Source organism: Dermacentor silvarum, chromosome 4, assembly GCF_013339745.2.
Source record: "Dermacentor silvarum isolate Dsil-2018 chromosome 4, BIME_Dsil_1.4, whole genome shotgun sequence".
Lineage (NCBI taxonomy): Eukaryota > Metazoa > Arthropoda > Arachnida > Ixodida > Ixodidae > Dermacentor > Dermacentor silvarum.
Genome location: NC_051157.2, coordinates 157,792,643 through 157,814,212, shown reverse-complemented (window position 1 = coordinate 157,814,212; position 21,570 = coordinate 157,792,643).

The window sequence follows — 21,570 nt, the reverse complement described above, 5'->3', positions numbered from 1 at the left end:
ATCCCGAACCACCCCGACCACACAGGCCCTCCACGTGGCGCAAGGCGTTAGTGAACAAAAATTGAATTTCGCAAAGTAAAATCCGTCAGAAAAATCGTAAAGTACTACTTAAGCACAACCTACTGGGGTGATGGCGTCGTATTGTTTTTGATTACACGAGAAGAAAGCATGATAAGCATTTAGGGATCTTTGAATGCTATTGCATTCCACTACTAAAGGCGAAGCTTAAGCTTCCTCCAATTCTGATGGTGTTTCGCTGTACTTTGGTTCTAGGCAACATTTAGGGGAATGTTGAAAACCGAGCCTTTCTGAATCTTGGACACGCGCGCGCCTCGGGGCCACAGCAAACAATTAACTAAATAATAAAAATGTACAGGGCCTTCAGAATTTGATATAATCATCATCATCATCATCAGCCTATTCATGTCCACTGCAGGACGAAGGCCTCTCCCTCCACTTACCCGTCTTGCGCTAGCTGATTCCAACTTGCACCTGCAAATTTCCTAACTTCATCATCCCATCTGGTTTTCTGCCGACTTCGACTGCGCTTTCCTTCTCTTGGTATCCATTCTGTAACCCTAATGGTCCATCGGTTATCCATTCTACGCATTACATGGCCTGCCCAGCTCCATTTCTTCTGCTTACTGTCAAATACAATATCGGTTATCCCCGTTTGTTCTCTGATCCACGCCGCTGTCTTCCTGTCTCTTATCGTTAGTCCTAAGATTTTTCGTTTCATCGCTCTTTGTGCGGTCCTTAACTTGTTCTCGAGCTTCTTTGTACCTCCAAGTTTCTGCCTGATATGTTAGCACCGGTAGAATGCAATGATTGTACAGTTTTCTTTTCAACGACAGTGGTAAGATCCCAGTCAGGATTTGGCAGTGCTTGCCGTATGCACTCCAACCCAATCTTATTCTTGTGTGAATTTCTTTCTCGTGATCAGGGTCCCCTGTGAGCAATTGACCTAGATGAACGTACTACTTTACAGACTCTAGAGGTTGACTGGCGATCCTGAATTCTTGTTCCCTTGCCAGGATATTGAACATTATCTTTGTCTTCTGCATATTCATCTTCAACCCAATTCTTGCACTTTCTTGATTAAGGTCCTCAATCATTTGCTGTAATTCGTCTCCATTGTTGCTGAATAGGACAATGTCATCTGCAAACCGACCATTGCTGAGATATTCGCCGTTGATCCTCACTCCTAAGCCTTCCCAGTCTAACAGCTTGAATACTTCTAAGCATGCAGTGAATAGCATTGGAGAGATTGTGTCTCCTTGCCTGACCCCTTTCTTGATACAGACAGACAGACAAAGAACTTTAATGAAGGTCCTGAGAAGCTCTGTTGCCCCCTCTCAGGAAGGCGACGAAGCCGCGGGCGGCACCCACGTCGGGACGGGGAGACCAAGCTCCAGCGCCGCATCGTGGGCTCTCTGGACAGCCCAAAATTGGCGTGACTGGTCGGAGCTCCGAAGAGCAGAGCTCCACTCCTCTGCAATGCATCGATGCGGGCCCCTCTTTAACGAGGGGCATCCTCAGAGCATCTGTTCCAAAGTACAACATTGTCCGCAGCTAGGGCAGTCTGGACTAAAGCAGTCTGTATTGATGTAGTGAAATAAATTCAGGTTGGGATATGATCCCGTCTGAAGCATGCGTAGTGTGACAGCTTGAGGTCTGGTTAGTGTCCCGTGTGGGGGAGGGTATAGTCGTCTACCAAGGTAGTAGTGTTTGGTAACCTCGTTGAAGGTGGAGATAGTGTCACGGAACTGGACGAGCCTACAATCGACGGAGCTTCGACTTGCAGTGGCGTCAGCGAGGAGGGTTAGTTCGCGCGCTTGGACGTGTGCGATGTCATTGAAGTTGCGGAGGGTGTCGAGTTGGGCTTCGAGATGGGCCGGGAACCACGTGATTGTATGCGGCTGGATGCCTTTGCCTTTGAGAATTCGATGAGCTTCCTCGGCGATGGCACCAGAGGCAAATGCCCGAACCGCCGCCCTCGAGTCAGTAAATATTTCAGCTCTCTCATCGTCGAAAAGCGCAAGAGCGATCGCAGCCTGCTCTGCCCTAGCCGGGGTGCTGTCTCTGATGGAGGCCGCACAAGTGACGTGTCCGTCGTGATTGACTACCGTTGCGACGAAGTCCGATGTGTGCTCGTACTGGGCCGCGTCAACGAAAGTGACCGTGTGAGGCGAGGCTTTTATCCTCCGGAGCAATGCCACAGCCCTAGCTTTGCGCCTGCTCGCATTGTGTTGTGGGTGCACGCTTTTGGTAAAAGGAGCAACCGTAATGTTGTCCCGTAGGTAATCTGACATTTCACATGTGCGCTCCATCGCTACAGTGGAGCCGATTCCTAAGACCGCGAGAATCTCCCTCCCCGCAGGGGGGCTAGAGAGTCGTGATACTTGAGCCGTTTCCTGAGCTTCGATGATTTCATCGAGTGTATTATGTACACCTAGTTAAAGAAGGCGGTCCGAGCTGGCGTTTATTGATACTCCTATCATTTTTTTGATGCTTTTACGAATGAGCGTGTCCAGCTTGTGCCTTTCAGAAGCGTACCACTTGTGCATTGCAGCCACGTAAATTATGTGACTCATTAAGAATGCGTGGAATAGCCGTAGGAGATTGTCCTCCTTTAGACCGCTCCTCTTGTTGGAGATTCTATTGATTAATCCAATCATGCACTCCGTCTTGGTCGTGATTTTTCTGAGCGTCGTGATGTTACCTCCGGTAGACTCGATGAACATTCCCAGCACCTTTAGGGTGTCGACCCTAGGAATGCTCGCCCCGCTTTTGGTGTGTAGTTCTATGTCAACTTCGTCCAGGGGCTTCCAACCCCTGGGTTTAGTACCTTTGCGGACCAGTCTGTAGACGTCGTTGTCGAGCATCGCAGCCCTGTGCCATCGAGGAAGGTTTCAGTACGGTCGACTGCTTCTTGTAGGCTCGATTCCACTTGCCCTTCGCTGCCGCCGGTGCACCAGATAGTGATGTCATCAGCGTATATCGTGTGGTGAACTCTTTCGATTCCCGGCAGGGATACCGACAGTTGCCTGAGGGCTAGGTTGAACAACAAGGGCGATAGCACTGCTCCCTGAGGCGTGCCTTTGGGTCTGAGTGAATACCCTTCTAATTTGTGGTCTTTCTTGATAGGTAACTTTCTACTAGGTAACTTTCTACTTTTCTTGTGGAGAACCACGGTAGCTGTGGAATCCTTGTATATGTTGGCTAAGATATTCACGTATGCCTCCTGTACTCCTTGATTACGCAATGTCCTCGATGACTGCTATTATCTTTACTGAATCAAATGCCTTTTCATAATCTATGAAAGCCATATAGAGAGGTTGATTGTATTCCGCAGATTTCTCGATTACCTGATTGATGACATGGATATGATCCATCGTAGAATATCCCTTCCTGAAGCTATTTTGATAAAAGACGGCTTAAATTGCTCCTGTAAAAATGTCTTCCCTGTAATGCATTTGTGTTTAAAAGTGAAGCCGACTTTGAGGGGATCAGTGTAAGCTTGGTCTTGTAAGCTGGCTTTTCCAGGTTGTGTGTTGCAGTGAAGCCTAGTCATCAAGAAAAAAATATGCGAACGGAGCCCGATAGCGCGATCGCGTTCCATTCTTAAAGGCGAAGCTTAAGCGTCCTCCAATTTTTTATTGAACACACCGTGATTTACTCAGAGTTTGCGAATTTCAAAGCTCTTACGGAAGGCGTGAAGTGATAAAATCACATGCAGTCATCGCGACGACTGGCTTTTTCGATTGACATCGAATGACGCAGTACGCACACCTAGTCCGTTGACAATCGCGGCGGCTACACTTAACGATCACTGCCTGGCGATAGCATGTCATATACGCAGAACATGCCACGCTAGTTGGAAACCACTTACCGTGGGGGATTTGTTCAATCCAACGAACGATGAACGACAGCGAAACGTGGCTGACACAAGATTTTTCGTGGATGACCTTGGCGCCTGCCGCTGTCCGCTGAAAGGGTTGTCTTTCTCTTGTGCTGTGCTGTTCGGCGATGTCGCGCGCGCGCGCGGTGGGGCAACTCCGAAACAAAAAGTATTGCGCTGATCTCCGCACCAGTCAGCGCTCTGGATGCCTTTTCTCGATGCACTCTTTGTTCTGCGTCCGTGAGCGACACATCGCCATGCTCTGGACCATCCTTATGCAGTTTAAGGAGCAGTATATGCTACGTTTTGCTCCCTGTTGCCGCACGAGTGGAACGGGCATTCTATAGACTCTCACTCAGAAGGGCAGAGTAGAAGTAACATTTCACTCTCTCGCTGCGGATAGCGTGAACAATGCAATTCACTCCACCCAACATTTTGCGAGAGTAAAACAATGCCTTAAAGATTAAATCGACCCTGTTATTCCTGCGATACTGTCCCTAGTTTTTAGAGTGTAATATTCTCCCACTTCTTTAATAATGCTAGAAATATTACGCGACATGTTAAAATCTGCCATAAATATGGTATTATTGGCATTGTTAGCGATCGTCCATCATCCACCGAGTTATCACACCCTGCATTCTAGCCAAGCTGTTGCACGCTCTGAATTTTTTATACTGTAGCCCGCGCGTATAATACGCAGAGGCACGGCGCAGTCGCCAAATTTTCTGAGAAAGCTTGTTCTATGTTTGATGCTTAAAATATGGCTCAGAATAAGCCAACATAGCCCTCAATAGCGTGACGCACGTGGCGTACACTGTCGTTGTGCGCGCGTGCTGCCCGAAACCCCTGCACCTATGGTAAGCTAAATTAAAACTTTAGATGTTCCCGAAGGCAGCTGTTTCTCAAGTGCCTACTCATCGAATATGCTTTTCGACAAATTTCGGTCGTGCAACTTGCAAGGCTTCTGCGGGGTAGGATCGGCTGGTGATTGTCCTGTTGCAGAAACAGCGCGAAATGGCACCTACACGCTGAAACAGGAAGCAAAGCGCATTTACCAGTGACTCGACATTAATTTTATTGAAGGAAGACAACTATAGAAACTGTCCACAACTCTAAAATGACACTAACCTGATAAATATCCTCCTTAGACTGACTTGCTCACACAAACACAAATAACAAAACGATGACTAAATACGAAAAATTTAGAGTAAGCGTTTCATGAGATATTAAAAGCGCCATCTATTGCTCCTGTTTCCGAATTCGTGTCGTCGTCTATTGGCAGTTTCTTGCTCAAGTGATCAAGTCGCACCAGCGTCAACCGAATTTAACGCTGCGATATCTGCCGGGATCAGCCGCGCTATCGTCTGTGTCAGCCACGCTACCCACGATTACCGGTGACCTTTAACAGAGATGATAGCGCGGCTGATCCCAGCAGATAGCGCAGCAATGCAATTCGGTCAACGCTCGCACGTCCTGAGAACTTTTGTCTTCCATAGTACGTACCTTTATTGCATATGTCATGAAGGAATCTCATAGCAGCAGCAGCAGCAGGTCGCTATTTGGAAAATCGTTTGGCAAGCACATTGGAATAGCTGAAAAGGTAAAACACTTTTTCACTTTTTGAAATGGTGGAATTGCCTATCATGTATACAAATAGGTGCAAAGCTTCAATCGTGAAGTTACTTAGTACACAGAAAGCTCCGGAGTTCGACCCTTAGCTGCGGTCGTAGAATTGCGAGTGGTAAGGAACGCTAGACTGCCCATGGACCGTGTTCGGAGTGCACGTTAAAGAACCAGACTACGTGTCCTCGACTTTGTCTAATGACCACAACATGTGGCTTTGACTTAGTGAACAAATAAAATTTTCGGCAGTTGGGGGATACTTCAACCCTCTTAAAGTGGAATGGCAACGATGGTCACCAACAGGTGCAATAATCGAAACATAATAAAGCACAACAAATGCCTAACTAGCGCACATAAAAGTCAGTCGATGGCTTACACTGTTGCCATCGCTAATGTGTTCTATCAGGAAGGCCTCCTTCTCGGGTACCATGTGCGAGACTCTACGTTAAAAAATATTTGAACGAGCAAAAAATGTGCGGAGGCGATATGACTGTCCATTCTTAGATTTAAATTATTCGCGGTTCACTTCCTGCGCAGTTGGTTTATGGAGGTCGCTGTGGACGCCCGACTTTCCCCTGCGAGTGATTCGGAAAACGTAAACACACAATTTTTGCGAGCAATGACGATAATTCACGTCTTCCACGTGCTTTATTATTTACAAAATAAAGATACCGGCGTACTCTTTGCCACCAGAATGTTTGCAGTGCACTACTTAGCACCGCACTAGTTGGACAATGCGCATTTAACTTCTTACAGCAGACACCAATACTGCTTTAAAGCGAGTGGGAAAACGCGCTCTCGCAAGCTCACCAAGTCCAGCGCCAATTTCTATCTGCACTAGAACATGACGCCGAAGGGCAATTTGCGGAGCACATGGAGTCATGCCGATATCTAAATTCGAATGCGCGATAAGGTGCTGAATTCTCTAATCTCTCAATAAGCTTTTCCGTGCTTCTCCTCATACGGATGATGGCGTGAGCATGGTATACTTTTTAATAAAACATTGTCAGCGTGCAGATAAATCGACGCATTTTTTTCAACATTGTGCTTACGCATTGAACCGTTGGAGCAGAGAGAGTAAGCGCCCTGTATTATCTGCCATACGCTGTTGGCGCTGAGCCGTGCTCCCTCAAGGGCTGCAGAAGATAGCGCCAACCTTTCCCTTTCCCTCAAGAACCACTTATCATCATACGCTGTGGCACGCGACTTGTGAAGTCCCTGGCAAAATAAATGATGGGATGTAAGGTCCAAAATTAGCACACCTGTTAACAGAGGCGCAGTACTGCGGGACTCCGGAATACTTTCGACCACTTGAAGTTCTTCACAATGCTCCCAAAGCACGGTACCTGAGCGGTTTTGCTGATGTAACCCGTGGGAATGATACTGCTGTCGCCAGGAATTGGCCCCTCGACTTACTGCTAACTGCTACTTACTGGTCACAGCAGAACGCTGTGATCACTTAGCCGCGCACTCCAGTGCGCAATCACACTAAGTAAGCCTTGCACGATTCTGTGAGATGTCGCAAGAAAGCGCCAGTTTTTGTCGGCGAGACACGTATCACTATGCCTTGGTTCACGGAACCATAAATTTCTTTGTATCCGCCTTCCACTGCCCCACTGTCCGTATCGTTCCACTTCCACCGGTCAAGAATAACGTTGACACCGTCCGATCTAACTTTACCAGCTCCAGGCTGCGCCAACTATGTCCCTTGTTGGAATCGCACATGATGACCTTCACTGAATTGCATCGTGCATACAGCAGATCTAGCACAAATGGTCCAGCGTGCAGTTTCACAATCACATTTGTTTCAAGTAAATTTGATGTAGCTGCTTTTCTTCTTTCTTTCGTAATGATATTCTCTCTGTGTCTCTGTGCCGGGTGGGCGTGCCTATTTTTACATTTCTTGTTGTGAAAAGAATCTCGCACCATATTGATAGCTCTATTTCTGTAAGAAAAAAGTGCGCACAAGAGCTCCGAGGTGCGCACGTCCTGATCCCAGCGGCACCTCTACGCCGGTGCCTGGTTTTGACACCCAGGCGCTCCGTTGGCCATTCATTTTACCTCGCCGCCTGCTGAATATATGCATTGCTGCGAATTTTGTTGAATATATTCTGCATTCTCTCTCCGCTCACAATGACATGGCTTGGGTGGCTTTTCACCTCAACACCCGCGCAAAATGGGGCTAAGAAGCATTGTACGCTAAATTTGAACGTAAAATGCGGTATTGAACGTCTCCGAAGCCGCGCACAATGCGTACGAAAAGCATTTACCCCATTCATTAAACAAATATGAGAAATTGAAAGCCCACAGCCGTGAACAATTGGAAGACCGCATGTTTGTTGTAGGCCTTCGGCGTGATGTCATCTAGCGAGCGCAGATAATGTGCTTTCAGCATACACAAAGCGGGTGTATGTGTGGTAACAAAAAAACTTGTACAGTCATCTTTCATGAACAAGGCAGGGGATGCTGCAACTGTTTCATTAATCAGCACTGCGTTGCGGAAACCAGTCGTTTCTTCTGGGAGGTAAACAAGAAGCTTCTTCGTTTTTTGTTCGTTTTTTTTTTGCGGGGGAGAACGGAGAAAGACAGTTTGTTGTTTTGTTACACGTCTGAGCTGATGCTCCAAAATAACCCAAACCCCAGTGCTTGCGCAACTGCGCAAAAAAGCGGCTGTGCCTAGTCACACAGGCAATCCTCGTCGCAGCATTCGGATCTGGCAATAATAAATGCTAGGTTTACCTAGGTCAGTTACTCACAGGGGACCCTGATTATGAGAGGGAACTTTACAGGAGAATAAAATTTGGTTGGAGTATATGCGACAGGCATTGCGAAATCCTGACTGGGAGCTTACCACTATCGTTGAAAAGAAAAGTGTACAATCATTGCATTCTACCGGTGTTGACATATTGTGACGGAAGCGAGATGGAGGCGAAGGATACATTCACAGAATATATGCAAAGAAGGCTAGGGCAAGAGATGTCTGATCGGGCACACGTGAAAGCGTCATCATCGTCTTCGTCGCTCTGCCAAACATCGCGTTTACCCATGTATGTGTCGCTACGTAACATCACTCTCCGGTGGAAGAATCAGTGTCCAGATGCTTGCTATGAAGGCTAGGAGCAAGAAGAGCAGAATGGCTACAGCCGAGAAGCATGCACAACATCAGTTGGTAGCGAGGAGGTCGAACAAGCAGTATCCAGGAGTACAATCTCATAATTCACGTCACCGAGTTGACGAATGACCTTGGCGGCCCCGGTGTAATGTGAGAGGAGCTACTCTGATAGCCCAATGCTGCACCTTGGCTACCAAAGGAGGACCAGCGAGCCAGGCATTAAGTGCACGTTTCTGTGTCGGCTGTCTTAACGGGACTTTGGGCTTAGCATAAGTCGGTCGTGGACAAGTTGACGAGATGCACGGGCTGGAGCTGCGACGTCACTGGCGTATTCAGTAGGCGAGTGAAGAGCCGAAGGAAGGAGAGTCTCGAAGGGCAATGCAGGATGTAGGACAAACAGCAGATAAAACGCTGAATATCCGGCGGTGTCATGCCGTGACGAATTGTACGCAAAGGTAACAAATGGTAACGTGCAGTCCCAGACACGGTGATCTGGTGAAACATACATGGCCAGCATGTCAGTTAGCATTCGGTTCAGACGCTCGGTCAATCCATTCGTCCGGGGATGATAAGCGGTGGTGAGCTTATGTTCAGTGAAGCAGGCACGAAGGATGTCATCTACCACTCTTGAGAGGAAGTACTTCCCGCGATCGGTGAGTAGCTGCCGAGGGGCGCCATGATGTAGAATTACGTCGTGTAGGAGAAAGTCAGCGACGTCTGTAGAACACCTTGTCGGCAATACCCTGGTGATTGCGAAGCGCGTGGCGTAGTCTGTCGCGACCGCAAGCCATTTGTTTTCCCGAGATGGACGTAGGGAAAGTGCCTAGAAGGTCAAGGCCGGCGTGGAAGAATGACTTGAAAGACACGTTGGAGCGATTATCGTCTGCGCCTAATATGCCTTAAGGATAAAGCACCTATTAGTTTGCGCAACGTTGGGAACTCCAGTCCTGATGTCAGTATTAAAGCACTTAGTATGTATCTGATTGCGAAGCAAACACCTTCAAACCTTGAGCAGTATAAGATATTCGCTCCAGTCATTACAACTACTCCGTGGCTAGATAACAGGCCTGCGGATAACGTTTGTGCTTAACTGACCATAACCAACGTCAATGTTGTTGCGCGCCCCGGTAAATGGCTCTGCAAGGTTATCAATAGGTTCTAACTGGCCCGTAGGAAGCGCCGCAGGTCGCTTGCGGCGTTGGCAGCGTTCGCAAGCAGCGACGTAGCGGAGCACAGAATGGTACATGCCAAGCCAGAAAAACCAAGGTCGGATGTGGGCGTAAGTACTCGAGACGCCTAGGTGACCGGCAGTTGGTACGTCGCGAAGGTGGTGAAGAACACTGGAGCGTAGATGGCAAGGTAGGACAAGCAGAGGCTCTGGGCCATCTGAGCTGAGATTACGACGATACAGAACATTGTCGTCTACCTCAAACAGGCGAACAGAATGGTCTGGTGATGGAGAGGTTACACGGTCGATGATGAGCCTAAGGACGCGTCTCGTCGCTGTTCAGTGGGGATATCATCCAAAGCAAGGATGTACAGTACGCAGGCATCTGAGTCAGGGTCAATGAGGTCGGGAGCATCAACAGGGTGACGTGACAAGCTATATGCGTCTTGGTGGAATCGTCCAAACTTGTAGTGCACAACAAACGAGTATACTTGAAGCCGTAATACCCAGCGGCCAAGACGTCCAGACGGATCCTTCTGCGACGAGAGCCAGCAGAGGGCATGATTGTCTGTAATCACATAAATTTGCTGACAGCCCACACTAAATCCAGGCACTCACGTTCAGTGATTGAAAAGTTTCGTTGGGACGAGGAAAGAAAGCGACTGGCGTAGGCGTTGACACGTTCCTTGCTGTGCTGTTTTTGGCCAAGGACAGCCCTAATTCCATGACCACTGCAATCAATGCGAAGTTCTGTAGGCGATGAGGGGTCGAAATGGGCCAGTATTGGTCGTGTAGTGATTAGGCGGATGAGGGCAGAAAACGAAGCTGCTTGTTCGGGTCCGCACACGAAAGGAACATCCTTCTTCAAGAGTTCAGTAAGAGCGCGGTCGATGTCCGCAAAGTTCAGGAGAAAGCGACGAAAGTAGGAACCTAATTCTACGAAACTGTGGACGTCTTTGGCTGAGCGCGTCACAGGAAATTGTTGCACTCCTCGTACCTTGTCGGGCTCTGGTTGAACACCGGCAGCACTTACAAGGTGACCGAGCATAGTTATCTGGCGTCGCCCGAAACGGCACTTGGCGTAGTTCAGCTGAAGAGTGGCTCTACGGAAAACGTAAAGAACGGCCGATAAACGGGTTAGGTGACTCTCAACGTGGGCGAGTAGACAATCACGTCTTCTAATAGCACAGACAGCTGGACCACTTATATTTCTGCAGCAGAGAGTCCATCATACGTTAGAAAGTTGCTGAGGCATTACACAGTCCGAACGGCATGACCTTGAATTGGTATAGGCCATCGAGCGTAATAAAGGCAGTTTTTTCGCGGTCCATAGGGTCGACTGAAATCTGCCACTAGCTGGACTGAAGGTCGATGAAAGAAAAATATTGGGCTTCATGAAGGCAGTCGTGGGCGTCATCGATGCGAGGCAAATGGTGGACGTCTTTATATAACACTGCCTTTGACTCGGTTCAAATTCCGATAATAAACGCCAAAACGCCACCTGCCGTCCTTCTTTTTCACGAGAATGACAGGGGAGCTAGGCCCACGGACTATACGAAGGTTCTATGATGTCTTTGCACTCATTTTGTAGACCTCTTTCTGGAGGACTTCACGTTCGTGATGGGATACGCGATGTGGATGTCGGCGTATAGGAGTGGCGTCAACAGTGTTGATTCGATGAGCCACGACCGTTGATTGTGACAGCGTGGCTGTCAAAATCAAAGATGTCACAATAGGACGCCAGGACCCGTTAGAGATCTCGAGCTTGCACCTGGGTCAGATCGGGAGAAATCATCTTGTTAATGTCGTCGAGAGACGAAGGCGTGAAGTTTGCGGAGCAAGAAGGCGGCGAAACATCTGCAAGCAAAGCAGCAATCTTGCAGGGGTCAAGTGCGGAAATGGTGGCCAGCGACATGCCTTGCGGGATAACCTTAGTGATCAGGCTGCCGTTGACAAGGGGAACGACCACCGTATTGTCAGCAAGGGAAACAATGGTGTGAGCCAGGGCGACATCTCGGGCTAACTGGACGTCGATAATCGGAGACAAGACGTAGTCGCGATCGGGAATGTCGCGTGAAGACGTCAAAGTAACGTATGTGTAACGTATGTATGTATTTCTAAGGTACACAAAATGAGACAGCAGACAGATATTACAGCGAAAGCTGTATATGGCTAGGCGAAACGAAAAACCGTTCGTCCCATGTTTCGATAAATGTCTCCATTGGCTGCGCCGTCAGTTACGTCGTTGTCTACATCACACCCAAGTGCGCGCGCCATTGGCAGCGCCTTTACTGACGTCGTTAGCGAACGCGTTCCCGCCATTGCCACGTTGACGCTGCTCTGCCCGCAACGCCATCTCCTCGGCTCGCCGTTGTCGCATGCGTTCGATATCTCGAGTTAGATCGGCGTCGTGGTTAGCATCATCCGCCCGCCATCGGCGCTTGCGTTCCACTAGAAACACAAATTTGTAACCGAGAACTGAGAAACGCTGCAATACAGCGTGAGGATCAAGCCACTGCCAAACACCGGGGCCGCACGTTTCAGCTTTGCTGGTTAACCATCTGTACGGAGTGCTTGGGCGGTGTTTTTTTTCTTCTTGATTTGGCACAAATAACTTGAAAATATTGCATCAAAGGATGAGCACTTTCAAATAAGAAATACCTACATAGTGCATTAAGCACGGGAAGACAAACAAAAATTTTATTTGAAAAAAAAGCGGTTATCATGCGAACCCTTTATTTCTTCACATTGAAAGCTTCACAATGGTCACTCAAGCTCACATCGACTGGCGAAGCATGGCACAATAAACAGGGGACGTAAAAGAAACGTGACACGAGCGCAGTGCCTTCAGTATCAGATACCAACTCGTCCAGCATTGGGTACTTCTAATTTACATTTATGACCTGCAAGCTCGCATTGCACGAAGAAGCTTGTATTACGTGAGATTTATTTTTTTGTTAGAGTAAACAACGAAGTAGTGGGACCATAGAACTTGCCTTTGAAAGTCTTGTTACGTGCAGTTCCATGCTGCCGTCACCAACTATCAAGTACCCTTAGAATACGGCAATGCCAACGCTTTTCCAGAAGGGAATAAGAGGCCACAACAAGCGCAAGAAAATATAAAATAGCGAATAGAATCGATCATGTAGAGCACCATCATAAATTTTCCCCTTCTATGTTCTATTTTTTTTTACATCTTTGCCAATTTCCGAAATGCTGCAACAAAATTTTGGGCTGAATAAAAAGACTGCGTAGCTTCAGATTTTGTACATACAAGCGGCCTCCTCGCAAAACGTTACATTTGAAACACGAGTGGATACGTCGCGAAGGGCTCGCAAAGTGTATATTTTGTAAACCACAAGTGAGAAAAAAAGACCGCCGTGAACGCTCACCGAATGTGGCGCAGGATTTAAAATGCGCAGCTCCTCACGATGACCTTCTAAAATATGAACTTCTAAAATAGCCGTGTCGCGCAATGGCTCACGACGCGTTGGCCACGTGCTAGGACCTACGTCACAGCCGCCAACCACGAGGTGCAAACATCACCTGCTCAGGTGCTACCTAAATGCTGATCATGAGAAAATCAGGCCATTATGAGCCCTGCAGCTTGGCCAAGATTGTTTCACTAGAATACGGGGGTGGTCATTCCTAAGCTTCAAGCAATTTTTGAAAAATCGCCCGTTCAAGATACCACAATTCCAGTCCTTGACCTCGATTGTTCTTAGAGGCGAACATTACTTGCACGGAAAATCAAAACACATAATCAACTAATTACCAAAAATTCTATAATTAGCTTCCTAAATAATTACATAACGACACATTTTATTGTACAAGTCGCCGCGATGGCTTAGGCGGTATGATGCCATGCTGCTAAGCACGAGGTCAGGGGATCAAATCCCGGCCGCGGCGGCCGCATTTCGATGGGGGCGAAATGCAAAAACGCGGCGGCCGGGTGGCCAAAGATCACCTGGTGGTCAAAATTCATGCGGAGTTCACAACTACGGCGTGCCTGATAATCAAATCATTGGTTTGGCACGTAAAATCCCGGAATGTTGAATTCAATTTATTATCGCAATGTACGAATTGTAGCTGGTGAGATTGTGAGGCATATCCACTTTGAATGAATTTCCAGAATGACACCAGTGTCGAGATATGCGCCATCAAACTCGCCGTAAAAATGCACTGTTCGCCAAGTTACTTCCTTAACGAAACACTCATATATGCATTGAAGCACAAAAGTAATTGGAACGCCCATGTATTTCGTCTTACACTTTGGAAAATAGTATCTCGAAACTGGTGTAATCCTGAAAATTAATGTCTAGTGGATGCCTCTTGCAAACTCACAGGCTACAATTCGTTAATTGCAATATGTCTCGTACAGTAATTATTAGGGTGTTAATTAGTCAATTTTTACTAATTGGTGTATTATGTGTTTCCATTTCGTGTGTTAGTAATGTCCGCCTCTTCGAATAATGTAGCTCAGCGAGAAGAATTATGCTATCTGCCACAGGTGAGTTATAAAAATTTCGTAAAGCTTAATAATGGTCACCCTGTATATGCTACTCAATTAAAGCTATTTAGTCAAGCTCAAACTTTATTGCAAGAAGCCTTTAAGAAAGAAGTTGATACAGCTCCAAAGAACGTTTTCAATGCCTTCTAGTTCGTGGTATTGTAGCCGCCAAATTTGCGTAGTACGCTGCCTTATTGCGCAAATAAGTGAAACAGGTCAAGCACCGGAAAGAGCGTCAAAGCAAAGGACTTTCCTTTGCGCCTGAGCTTCATAAAAATACAACTTGATATTTCTAAACTAGAGCCTAATCTTTCCTGGGCGTCACATCTGCTTCTGCTGCAAAACTCGGCGCACACTAAATGAGGCTCCTTCCTGTCCTTCTATTGCGATATCAATTATATAGAAACACAAAGCGGTTTTCTGCCGTCGGCGTTGTCGTCGCCGTCGCCGTGAGATTCCGTATAGAGTCCAACGGCGACGAAATCGTCGCCGCGCGCCGTATGGTGTATGTGCGTCTGAACGCGCGCGAGGGACGCGCGCTTTCACGGGCAGCGAACGCACGGCGGAGAGCAACGCGACTTCCTCCGGCGCGCGAAAGGCCATGTGAGGACGGGAGGGAGGGAAGAGGGGGGTAGGCGACGTTTAGCTGCGGCACCAAATGCGTATTTATATAAAAACGTTGCGAAACGAGAATGTGGTAAAGACTTCGGACGCTGCTCGACGAGTGTCGCATTCTGATCTCGTCGAAAACCTCCGAGCCTCCCCCAGAGGCAGGCATATGGAAAGAACGCGGGTGGCGCTCGAAGACAGCGGACGCGCTCCGCATCGGCTCCGTCAATAATCTGCGATTATTGCGGTGCTTCACGCCATTGTCCCAAAATTCTGGACTCATCGTCACCGCCAAGTTCTCTGCTCCACCCGGATACCACCCGCGCCCAGGTGGGCCCATTTTTCGGCAACTTCTGCGTGTTTGATCTCCACGACGGCTCCCCGCCGGGCTTGACGTTCCGTTAGGCCTAGCTCCGCATCGCCCGGGTTTTCCCGGCGTGATGGCGGACGCCACCACGGTTACGGGCTATGACCCGACCTCACTTCGGGTCGTGACGATGGAGACCACCTCCTCGGACCAAGCCATGCCCTCGGAGCACGAGTATTTAGCCGACATGGTGAAACTCTGGCAACGGAAGCAATCCCAGGCCGCGGCACCGCCCAAGGGCCAAGGGTCGCGCGCCGCCACCCTGCCACAGGTGGCTGCCTCCGGCTCGTCCACGCGCCGCTCTCCAGACGGAACGCGCACCGCACCACCTTCCCCGCCGAGGCGTCAACCCAAGTGGCGACCCCGCCATACTCCTCGTCTCTCCCGTGACGACTACATCGTCGTGCTGAAGTCTCGCGCTCCTTTTGAGCTCAAGTCGGTCCTCCCGTCCGATCGTGCCGGCGACGCGATTCGTGCATACCTGGGAGAACACTCGTCCACCTCTTTCCACGTGTGGCCAGTGTGGGACCAAAACGTTCTAGTGTGCAGTGTCACCTCGTTACCTATGGCGCTGCGCCTACTTGGGGACATCCAGTTGCCGGTGGGAGACCAGCAGCTCCCTTTTCGGGGCCATGCCGAGGCGTCCGGGGAAATCTGCCGGGGTGTCATCACCATCAACCTGGTTGAAACCCCACAGCGCATCAAATCAGAACTAGAATGGTCGCAAGGCGCTATCCTTGCGGTCCGCAAACTCGGTGACTCTACTGCAGCGGTGGTGACCTTCGAGGGCACGAAGCTCCCCCGCTTCATCTTCTACCACAGTGTCATGGCGTACGTGCGCCCGTACAAGAAGACAATCCCGGCCTGTTCCCTCTGCGGCACCATTGGGCATCGACCCTCGGCCTGCCCGCGACCGACTCCCGGTCGCTGTACCCGCTGTCGCACTCAAGTCCAAGTGACTTCGGAAGGCCTAGCTGAACACGAATGTAACCCGACATGCCTTCTCTGCTCCGGCCCGCATGAAACCGGCGCTCGGGGATGTCCAGGGAAATATCGGAAACCTACACCACGATCGACCTCGAAGCCACCTGCACCCCCGTCACCGGAACGCGAGCGGCTTCCCAACCCAAGCCTGGATCGCGTCTCCAGACCCTGGCGAACCCACCGCCGACCACCTCAGTGCACTACCCGCCGCTTGTCGTGGCGCCACCTCAGGTGAGCAGCTGGGCAGGGATTACTGCTCCTCAGGCTCTCCCTCCCTCCCCCCCTCCTTCTCCAGAGCTCTCCGCTCTACGAAAACAGAACGCTCTTCTTCAGCGGCAAATCGCAGCTCTCACTAAGCAGGTGGCAACTTTCCAACTGCAACAACAGAAACCGGCAGGACCCCCCACTGCCGCTCCAGTTAAACCCGTCGACCATCAGCCTAGCCCTCGCGCTACGCCCACTCCGCGTACTCCCCCCGCTCCCCCGGCTTCGTCCACGGCGCCGGCTGCTCAATCAGTTACGGGGGCACCTCAGAGCCCTCTTTCTATAGACCACACCCTGCCGCTCGAGGACCGTATTACTCGTCTAGAAAATGTAGTCCTCTACCAAATTTCCACCATTAATGTACAATACATTGTAGCTGAGGTGGTTCAGGCGGTTCAGGCCTGGGCTCTCACCCAGTTCCGCACCAGATCATCTCGCTCGCGCTCGGCCTCCACGAGCAGCAGCTCTGCCCCGCGGCGACGCAATGTTGCCGGTTCCTCTTCCCCGGCCCTCAACCCGGCTTCCATCCCCCTTCCTGCTCCGCAAGGCCAGGGGCAGGGCATGGAGGATGACCCATAAAATTTTGGATTTTCATCATGGCGACTCCTTCATCTACACATTCGCCATCATCCCAATTCGAAATCATCCAGTGGAACTCCAGGGGATTCGGGAACAGGCGAAAGCGCTCGCATCTTCTCCTCTTCCTTCAATCTCGGGGCTCTCTCCCTTCCGTTCTTGCCCTCCAAGAAGCCCGTCCAAACCCTACCCTTTCAGGCTACTGCTCCTATATAGGCGGCACCACCACCAGTCTCCTCGTTCACAAATCATATACGGCTGTTCAGGTCGATCTAGACCTTGACCTTCCCTATGATTACTGCATGATCTCCGTTCTTCCCCAGAAACGCGGGGCCCAGTTAATCCATATTCTCAACGTGTACTGTCCCCCGCACCTTCAACGGGTCACTTTCGCGGAACTCTTCTATCGGGCTCTCCAAGCGGCGGCTCGGCAACCCCTTGTGGTGGTTGGAGACTTCAATGCTCCTAGCCCATACTGGGGGTACCACTATGAAAAGGCTCGGGGCTGCAAGCTTAAGGAGCTTATCTCTACTCTCGGGTTCACGCTGCTCACCAACCCAGCGCATCCCACACGCCTGGGAAATTCAGTGACACGCGATACCTGCCCGGACCTCTCGCTCACACGAAACATTAAACATGTTACGTGGGAGAACCTCGAGGACACTCTTGACAGTGATCATTTCCTGCTTCGGATTGCCTTCCCGACGCAGAAAATGCGCCAAATCCGGGGCGCAGCCCGCATCACGGACTGGTCAGCTTTTCGCACCACGCCTCTCCCCCTGCTCCCATCCCCGCAGGACTACCAGGCATGGGCATCATACGCCCTCCACACCCATCAATCATACACCCGATGCATTTGTACCTCCACCTCAGCCCCCGCAGTAGATCCCCACCTCCTCCACCTTTGGGAGGCACGCCACAGCCTTACCCGCCGATGGCGACGATACAAGCTAAATCGTAAGCTTCGCTCCCGCATACAGGCGCTTACCGCGGAAGCAGCTGACTACTCTGCGTAGCTTGCGGACACAAATTGGGTCGATACATGCATGAAGGCAGCAGGTCAGATGAGCTCCAAGAGTACGTAGCGACTCTTTAGGAGCCTTCTGGATCCTTCCACTACCCGCGGGGAAACACAACGCCAACTTCGTCGCGCCTACTATGCCTATCAGGGCCCAACGAGCCAACTCGCGAACGACCTCTGCGACCGCTGTCTGTGTCGTACCGTCGACCCCAAGGGCCCAGAGTACGTCTACTCCGGGCTCCCCAACCCCGAACTCGACGCCCCCTTCACGCTTCCCGATCTTCGGGCGGCGCTGGCCAAAATGAAGCGAGGTACTGCCCCAGGCCGGGATGGTATTACGGTCACTCTCCTGGCCAACCTTCCCGACTCAGCATACCTCTCGCTCTTACATTTAATCAACACAGTATGGGAGGGAGAACCCCTCCCCGCGGAATGGACCACTTCGGTGGTCACATTCATTCCCAAACACGGTAAGCCCGTCAGCATTGAGGCATTGCGCCCCATCTCGCTCACCTCCTGTGCTGGCAAACTCATGGAGACCATGGTCCGCGACCGTCTCTCCACATATCTGGAAAGGAAAGGCGTCTTTGCTGACTCGATGTTTGGGTTTCGCTCACATCTGTCGGCACAGGACGTCCTTCTCCAACTCCAGCACGACATCATTGTACCTAATACTATGCGCCACAATGACAAAGCCGTTCTGGCCCTCGATCTCCGAGGCGCCTTCGACAATGTCAGACACAGTAGTATCCTTACCAACCTTAGCACCACGAATTGCGGATCTAGAGCTTTCAGGTACATCTGTGCATTCCTCTCACATCGCACCGCCTTCATCCGCATCGACTCTGCAGAACACGGTCCGTACCCACTAGGCACCCGGGGTACACCACAGGGAGCGGTCCTCTCACCGCTCCTCTTCAATCTAGCCATGCTCCAACTTCCTTCGCTCCTCGCCCAGGTAGAGGACACACACCACGCTCTATACGCAGATGACATTACCATCTGGACCAACTCGGGCTCCCCCGCACAAATTGAAGACCGCATGCAGCGCGCGGCACTTATTGTGGACACCTATGCCTCATCATGTGGCCTGGAATGTTCCCCTACCAAATCATCTCTTCTCTCAATCTCACCTCTACCGCCACCTCAGATATATCTCCCGTTTGGCCCGATACAGGTCGTCTCAGAAATTCGCATATTAGGCCTCCACATCTCCTCTACTCTCAACCCTGGTTCTACCATTGCCCGTCTTCGACGCACTAGCGAGCAGGTTAGCCGTATGGTTCGGCGGGTCTCCACCAAACGTGGCGGCCTCCGCGGCTGGCACTCCCTCCGCTTGGCTCAAGCGTTATGGACCAGCAGAGTCCTTTACGCCACTCCCTACCTTCGCTTGCGTCGCCACCACGAGAACCAGCTGGACGCACTGCTCCGCTCGGTTCACAAGTGAGCACTAGAACTTCCCATTGCTACCTCCAATCGCCGCTTTGCGGCCTTGGGAGTACACAACTCGTATGACGAGTTGCGGGAGGCCCATCTCGTCAACCAAGTCAATCGCCTGTCCCAGACGACTCCTGGGCGCCGCCTTCTGGATAGGCTCTCACTGAACCCGATCTCTACCCCACTTCCCCTGCTTTCGTACCGGAGATATGGTGGCACAAACTTTGGGTTGAACCTCTTCCTCGCAACATGGATCCCACTCAACACACAGGCAGACGCCTAGCCCGAGCGCACTCTCTTCCCACGCGGTACTCCAATTCTCCTGGCGTCTTCTATGTAGATGTCTCGGGACCAACTCCCTCCGGACACTTTACGGCCGCAGTGATCTCCGAGGGCCACACATTGATGACCTCTCTTTCCGCTCACCGGACACAACACAGGCCGAAGAGGTGGCCATCGCTTTGGCCGCCTCTCACCCGACCTCAAGGGTCATTATCACGGACTCGCGCTACGCCTGTTCCCGATACCTTCCAGGGTACCATAGCTCCTCTGGCCGCCCACCTCTTCGGGCGGCCTCATGGCGCTTTGGCCCACTCCATCCGCATCGTCTGGTTCTGGCCACGGGGTCTCCCTGGTAACGAAGGGCGCATGCCGCTGCCTGCGTCTCTCCTCCGGCCGTACACTCCGACTCTGCGTCTACCCAGACACCTCAGCTCTTACGCAGTACGCGCAATTCTAGAGCATTATCGCAGCTCACGCCGCCTTTACCCAGACCCTGCACGGGGCTCTCTAAAGCGGATGAAAGACTCTGAGACGCTTGCAGACTAACACCTTCTTGGTCCTGCGGCCGCCCAGCATTTCATGCGGGTATACACGGCTACTGTGCGCATTGTGGGGTCCTAGCCGACACCTCCACAGATGGCAGTATGCCCCTCCATACCCCTTCCTTTTCATCCCCTTCCCCCTACCACAAGAGAGGCTTGGGAGGAGTTCCTGCTTGCTGCTCTACCCTGGACGCTCAACGCTCCCTGGTGGCCCGCGCTGAGCGGCGATCATTTCCAGTGGACTTCCGGAATAGGGAGACCACCCAAGTGCTTCTGTAGAGCAACTCTCTGTAATTTTCTGATTAAATGTTTCCCCCACCACCACCACCCCAGAGGCACCGGCAAAAGTCACCAACGCCGCGCGCGTTCGGTGCGAACGCGAGCAAAACGCCGACGGCGTTGACGACGTTCTGCGCATGCTGGTGCTGTTGCGTCCACGTTTATACAGCTGATAAAACTACTATCCTTACTCCTTATAGCTCTGTACTAATTCGCTATCGCAATTGATGCTCGCCTTCGGGTGAAACTGCAACATTTTCTTATTTCACTTTTTTCCGTGTCGTAACACGTCATAATAGTATGAACAAACTATATCCAGCAAGTAGGAAACTAGGGACGCCACTGATAAAGGTTCTGTGCCATACATGACCTCTTCTCCTTCACCAGTTCAGAGATGACGCCATCCTTCGAGGAGACTGCATCGCTGACCGTAAAGCGAGGGGACGCGTTGCTCGCTGATGCAGCTCTCGTGGCACCCAAACGCCCGAGATCAGCTACTCATTGACGGTGACTTCCTGTGCCCGCCAAAAACAGTGAAGGTCACCGCCAAGCGGGCCTTCTCAGATGTGGAATCCGGCTCGACAACTGAGACGCGAGACTGGTGAAAAGCGGGGTGTACAGCTGCGTGGCGAGCATAGCCACCGCCGCTCATTCGGCGAGAGTGAACGGCAGAGGTGCGCCCTTGTGCTACAACTACACAATGTAACCGTTGTTTCCTACACGCTGCTTACCTTCGTTGTTGTTCGAGGCTATGCCATCGAGTCCCTCGTATGGCGCAATGGTGAATGGTAGGCGTTTTTGAAGGAAATGTTGTACTTCCACAAGCTATGCCCGATCCTATTTAAAAAATAGTGTGTATGTATTATTAGTTCAATAAAAAGAGAAACCTTCAGGA